The 6,483-nt window shown below is 36.9% G+C and overlaps 1 long non-coding RNA gene across 1 annotated transcript; it reads right to left on the reverse strand.

Moving 5' to 3' along the window:
* Window positions 1–2,410: 2,410 nt before the first annotated feature.
* Window positions 2,411–5,219, reverse strand: LOC143757126 (uncharacterized). The gene is made up of 3 exons (XR_013210419.1): window positions 4,898–5,219; window positions 4,034–4,835; window positions 2,411–2,470 (listed from the first exon to the last, which is right to left on the reverse strand). It is a non-coding gene; the product is annotated as an uncharacterized LOC143757126 (long non-coding RNA).
* Between the last annotated feature and the right edge of the window lie 1,264 nt (window positions 5,220–6,483).

Genomic DNA, 6,483 nt, shown 5'->3' on the forward strand with positions numbered 1-6,483 from the left:
TATAAGGCCAAATATTGAATTAGCATTACTTTTATTTGAAAAAAGGTCGTTTGAATCCAGTGCTTTGGTGGCAACAGGAAAAGTCAGAGAAATATGCTATTGTTCAAATGTTTGGGGTCATTTTTTAAAAGAAATTAACATTTTATTCAGCAGGAATGCATTACATTGATTAAAAGCAACAGTAAAGACTTTCACTTTGTTAGAAAATATTTATATTATAAAAAATCAATGCTCTTCTTATGAACTTCATATGCATCAAAGAATTATGACAAAAAGTCAAGTTTTTTCACAAAAAATAAAGCAGCACAACAGGTTTCAATGTAAATATTAATAATACAATTTTTTTAGCACTAAATCAGCAAATTAGAATGATTTCTGAAGGATAATGTGACACTGAAGACTGGAGTAGTGATCCTGAAATACAGTTTTTGTAAAAATACAAAATAAATACAAAAAATTCAAAATTTTCACAATATTGCTGTTTTTACTATATTTTGGATCAAATAATGCAGCATTAGTGAGCATAATATACTTCTATCAAAAACATTAAAAATCTTACTGACCCCAAACTTTTGACTGATATTGTAGATGGATAAATTAATGTAAGGAAGAACTATTCTCTATTTAATATATGACATCATCACTGTCTATCTTGAATGCTGAACATTTAATTATCTTAGTCAAATTATATATTTCATGTAAAAGACTTATAAAATTCAGCAATTTCAATCTAAATGACAGTGATGCTATTGTAATATTTGCATATTACATTGTAGTTAGTCTTTTCTTCCTTATATTTGTTTACTCAGTCAAGTCAAGTCACCATTACTTATATAGTGCTTTATACAATACAGCTTTACAGGGATAAACAGAAAAATAATGATTCAGCGATGCAAACAGTTTAATTCTGCTGAAAGAAAGAAAATAGTGTCATTGTTCAGCTGAAGTCAGTTCAGTGTTGACTCAGTTCCAATCAATAACAAGATCATCAAATATGAAATGAGTTCAATTCAGCTATAAAGCAGCTCTGTAGAAAACAGTGATGCCATGGTTCAGCTCAGTTCAGTTCTCATCCGATAGCACACAATGCACACATAAGATTGAAATTATCTCCAAAACTATATATTAGCAGTTCAAGGTGAATTCATTAAAGAAAACTGTGGGGAGAAGAAAGAGAATAAGAAAGTATGAGTGATTTTAATACAGCCTTGCCTTGCGTACACCGTAATTTCACCTGAGGTGAAGTGGAACGCAAGTATTTGTTTTCGCGAGACAGCAAAGAAAACCACTACAAGCCGGTACAAACATTCTAAAGAACATTTAAAAAAAATACACGGTTGATTGCCCAGAGAGCTCTTTCTGCTTCCTGCATGCATAAGAGGCCTACTCATCAAATTCTGGTGGAAGTGTTCAGTGAGATGGAGCCCAATTCTGCCATGGTACATCAGTATACCAGATCTGTCAGCAGGCTGCATGCAGCAGACTTCTTGCATGATCTGCAGCTCACTCTATTGTCACATCCTGTATTGCCCCTCAGGTGAAGAACTCTGATTGGCCGAGGCGGGATAGCCAGGCTGTCACATGCTCCTGAGGAGTGTGAATAGGCCTCGGGCTAGAAGAGAGGGTACATGCAAACAGGTAGAACACAGACAACTCTGACCCGGGGGGAGGTCACATATACACGCGTTTCACACACACATACTTATGCATAACAGTATAGTGTAGAAAAATACATGCAAGAGAGAAAGTGAAACAGTGTATCGACTGTTTTAAAAGCATAGTTCACCCAATCATGCACTCACCCTGTATGGTGGCAGTTTCGTGTGGAAAACCTAAATGTGTTGGATACGCTTTGGTATGAAATAAATTACAAGTGGTTTCTAGCTTCAGTGGTGTCAATATGAGGTTCCTGTAGCTCATAGCACTAACATAGGGAAAGGCATGGGTTTAACACTAAGAGAATGCATAAAATGATAAATTGTCTACTGCAAATGCAATGAAAGCCACTTGGAATTTAACCATAGGCCACATGCATACAGTTCTAATCAAAATTATTCAACCCCCATTGCAAATCAGGTTTACTGGCTTTTTTTTAACTTTTTTTTAACTTTCAGCTGTTTGCAATGAACAAATCAAACAAAAGTAATTGAAATAGCCCAACACAACAAATGTTTCAAGTGATTTCCCCAAATTCAACTGAAAATACAACTTTTTAATGACTTCTGAACCCACATTTTTGAACAGTAGTGTTTATGTGTAATGCACAAGTTATATAGACTACTTTTAAGACAATTTTGTATTTGTTTTTTCTTGACAGCCCCAGTCCTCATGCAGTTTTGATTTTATTGAAAAGATTTTTGCAGAATGTTCTTTAAAAAAATCATATTTATTTATAAACATATCTTTATTACGAGGATTAACCCCTTGAGATAAAGCATCTCGTTTTCGAGGGGGTCCTCCAATACAGGTCCTTCTCAAAAAATTAGCATATTGTGATAAAGTTAATTATATTCCATAATGTAATGATAAAAATTAAACTTTCATATATTTTAGATTCATTGCACACAAACTGAAATATTTCAGGTCTTTTATTGTTTTAATACTGATGATTTTGGCATACAGCTCATGAAAACCCAAAATTCCTATCTCAAAAAATTAGCATATTTCATATGACCAATAAAAGAAGTGTTTTTAATACAAAAAAAGTCAACCTTCAAATAATTATGTTCAGTTATGCACTCAATACTTTGTCGGGAATCCTTTTGCAGAAATGACTGCTTCAATGCGGCGTGGCATGGAGCCAATCAGCCTGTGGCACTGCTGAGGTGTTATGGAGGCCCAGGATGCTTCGATAGCGGCCTTAAGCTCATCCAGAGTGTTGGGTCTTGCGTCTCTCAACTTTCTCTTCACAATATCCCACAGATTCTCTATGGGGTTCAGGTCAGGAGAGTTGGCAGGCCAATTGAGCACAGTAATACCATGGTCAGTAAACCATTTACCAGGGGTTTTGGCAATGTGAGCAGGTGCCAGGTCGTGCTGAAAAATGAAATCTTCATCTCCATAAAGCTTTTCAGCAGATGGAAGCATGAAGTGCTCCAAAATCTCCTGATAGCTAGCTGCATTGACCCTGCCCTTGATAAAACACAGTGGACCAACACCAGCAGCTGACATGGCACCCCAGACCATCACTGACTGTGGGTACTTGACACTGGACTGCAGGCATTTTGGCATTTCCTTCTCCCCAGTCTTCCTCCAGACTCTGGCACCTTGTTTTCCAAATGAGATGCAAAATTTGCTTTCATCCGAAAAAAGTACTTTGGACCACTGAGCAACAGTCCAGTGCTGCTTCTCTGTAGTCCAGGTCAGGCGCTTCTGCCGCGGTTTCTGGTTCAAAAGTGGCTTGACCTGGGGAATGCGGCACCTGTAGCCCATTTCCTGCACACGCCTGTGCACGGTGGCTCTGGATGCTTCTACTCCAGACTCAGTCCACTGCTTCCGCAGGTCCCCCAAGGTCTGGAATCGGTCCTTCCCCACAATCTTCCTCAGGGTCCGGTCACCTCTTCTCGTTCTGCAGCGTTTTTTGCTACACTTTTTCCTTCCCACAGACTTCCCACTGAGGTGCCTTGATACAGCACTCTGGGAACAGCCTATTTGTTCAGAAATTTCTTTCTGTGTCTTACCCTCTTGCTTGAGGGTGTCAATGATGGTCTTCTGGACAGCCGTCAGGTCGGCAGTCTTACCCATGATTGCGGTTTTGAGTAATGAAACAGGCTGGGAGTTTTTAAAAGCCTCAGGAATCTTTTGCAGGTGTTTAGAGTTAATTAGTTGATTCAGATGATTAGGTTAATAGTTCGTTTAAAGACCCTTTTCATGATATGCTATTTTTTTTTTAGATTAAAACAATAAAAGGACTGAAATATTTCAGTTGGTGTGCAATGAATCTAAAATAAATGAAAGTTTAATTTTTATCATTACATAATGGAAAATAATGAACTTTATCACAATATGCTATTTTTTTGAGAAGGACCTGTACATCAAAGCAAAAAAAGAACCAAAACAGCAGAGCAAATATCACGGTCAAAAACAGCACAACAAAACACAACACACAAACACCAGCTCACAATGCTCAACCCCACCCCACCCAACACGATCCCCATAGATAACATGACAGAAAAACAACCACATAACTAGCATTGCACAAGGTCAAGGACTGAGAGTAACACACAAAAAAACAAAAAAAACATTGAGGATGAAAATTACAATAATAATAAATAAATGAATAAAAATGAAGACATAGAAATTAGAAATAGTAAACACATGACCAATGAAGCCCATGGTCAAACAAACAAAACTAAAAACAGAGACAAGTATTCCGAAGATATTCCACGAGGGCCCTTCGAAACGCTGTAAATTAAGTTAAAGAACGGATAAAAAGAGGAAGATTGTTCCAATCATATGGAGCCTTAAAACAAAATGCATATTTCCCTACTTGTTTTTTAACTCTAGGAACAACAAAAAAGATATGCTCATTGTATCGCAGGCTGTATAGCGAATTATAAAGCACCAAGTGTTGCTTGAGATAAACTGGATAATTCAAGTAAAAACTTTGAAAACTAAACTGTAACCAGTGAGACTGTCTCCTGGCAGAAGGGGGCAACCAGGACAACTGTCTGTACAACACACAGCGGTGTGTCCTGAAGGGACAACGGAGAACAAAACGGCAAAGACTGTTGTATATCACATCAATGGAGTGCAAACAAGAAGCAGTAGTGTTCTGATAAATAATGTCGGCGTAGTCCAAAATAGGCAGAAGCAGCTGTAAAACTATTCTTTTCCTGACCGGAAAATTAGATTGATAGAGTCAGATTGATAAAGTATTGATAAAGTATTTTAAGACGAGAGTAAAGTTTGTTTGTCAATGCTTGTACATGAGTTTTGAAAGATAAATCAGTTTCCAACCAAACACCAAGATATTTAAAGGTCTCAGTTGACTCTAAAGGAGAGGAATCAAGAAAACAAAGATTAAGGTTGTTTTCACCTGTATCCAAGGCTTTTCTATGGAACAATAAAGAGTAGGACTTCGATTTATTAAGGAGAAGTTTATTGGCCAATAGCCACTGCTGTATAGAATTGAAGTCATGATGTAAAGCGAGGTTTATCCCGGAGATAGTAGGTTTACTACAGTAAATGACTGTATCATCGGCATAAAGATGAATATTACAGTCTGTACAGCATAAGGGCATGTCATTAAAAAAATAGAAAATAATAATGGTCCCAAAGAAGAACCTTGAGGGATGCCTTTTACTATGCCTGTATAATCTGACTGACAACCCCTGTAGGACACATCCTGACGACGATGATGAAAATAGCAATTAAATCAGAGTAAAGATGATCTCGAGAGACCAATAGCATGCAATTTATCCAATAGAATATAGTGATCAGCTAAATCAAAGGCTTTGGAGAGATCTAAGAAAATGGCACCGGTACACAGATTGTCATCAAAACTAGAAAATATATCATTTGAGAGTTTTAATAGAGTAGTGGTAGTGGAAAAGTGTTTTCTGAAACCTGATTGGCATTGAGTAAGTAAATTATTATCAGATAAATAACCAGATAATTGATTGAAAATTATTTTCTCAAAAACTTTAACCACAGTATTAATTATTGATATTGGCCTATAATTGTTCAGAATTTGTGGATCTCCACCTTTGTGCAAAGGAATAACTTTAGAACATTTCCAAGCAAGAGGCACTTCGCATGTCTCAAATTACATATTAAAAAGCACAGCCAATGGTGGTGCTAGTACATGCGAGGCAAGTTTAATAAACTTACCCTCAAGACCATCAGGGCCAGGACTACTGCTATTGGAAAGCTTATTAATATAATGGGTTTGACAATATTTAACGATATATAACATGACAGTAGTCGCGTTTCCATTACCCTTCAAATTGTGCAAATTGATATTGTGAATTGAAAATACACCCAACGGAAACAAGGCCATTTCGCAAAAACTCCCATTTATCAAAAAAATGTTTTTACGCTCGCATGAGGTGGTTTATCAGGCAATTCGAAAAATAAATATTTTGCAAAACTGCAATGGAAACAGTTTACAGGTCACCTGACGTAGATGATGTTTGGACAGAAGACGAGGCAGAGTTCTTTATTAAATTCATAAAAGACAAAAGAATTACAGGAATATGGATTCTAAACCTCAAAGAAATGCCACAATCAAGACCTTGAAGCAGATATGAAGGAGAAACACCCAGAAACACCTCATATGTGCCGCTCTAAAGTATAAGAGTCTTTCATTGCCATTAATAATTGGATAACACACATACGTCTCCTAATAATGGCCAGTGTGGTGGCTGGGATATACATAAACCTACCAACGTCTGTTGCCATGATTTTTGGAATGACTTATCATGAGTGGAAAAAATTAACTTTTAGTAGCATAACATCGGTTAATGGAAACGCCGTCATTTC

The sequence above is a fragment of the Siphateles boraxobius genome, unplaced genomic scaffold (genome assembly GCF_051911475.1).
Source record: "Siphateles boraxobius isolate OS27281-9 unplaced genomic scaffold, OSU_SipBor_1 11, whole genome shotgun sequence".
NCBI lineage: Eukaryota > Metazoa > Chordata > Actinopteri > Cypriniformes > Leuciscidae > Siphateles > Siphateles boraxobius.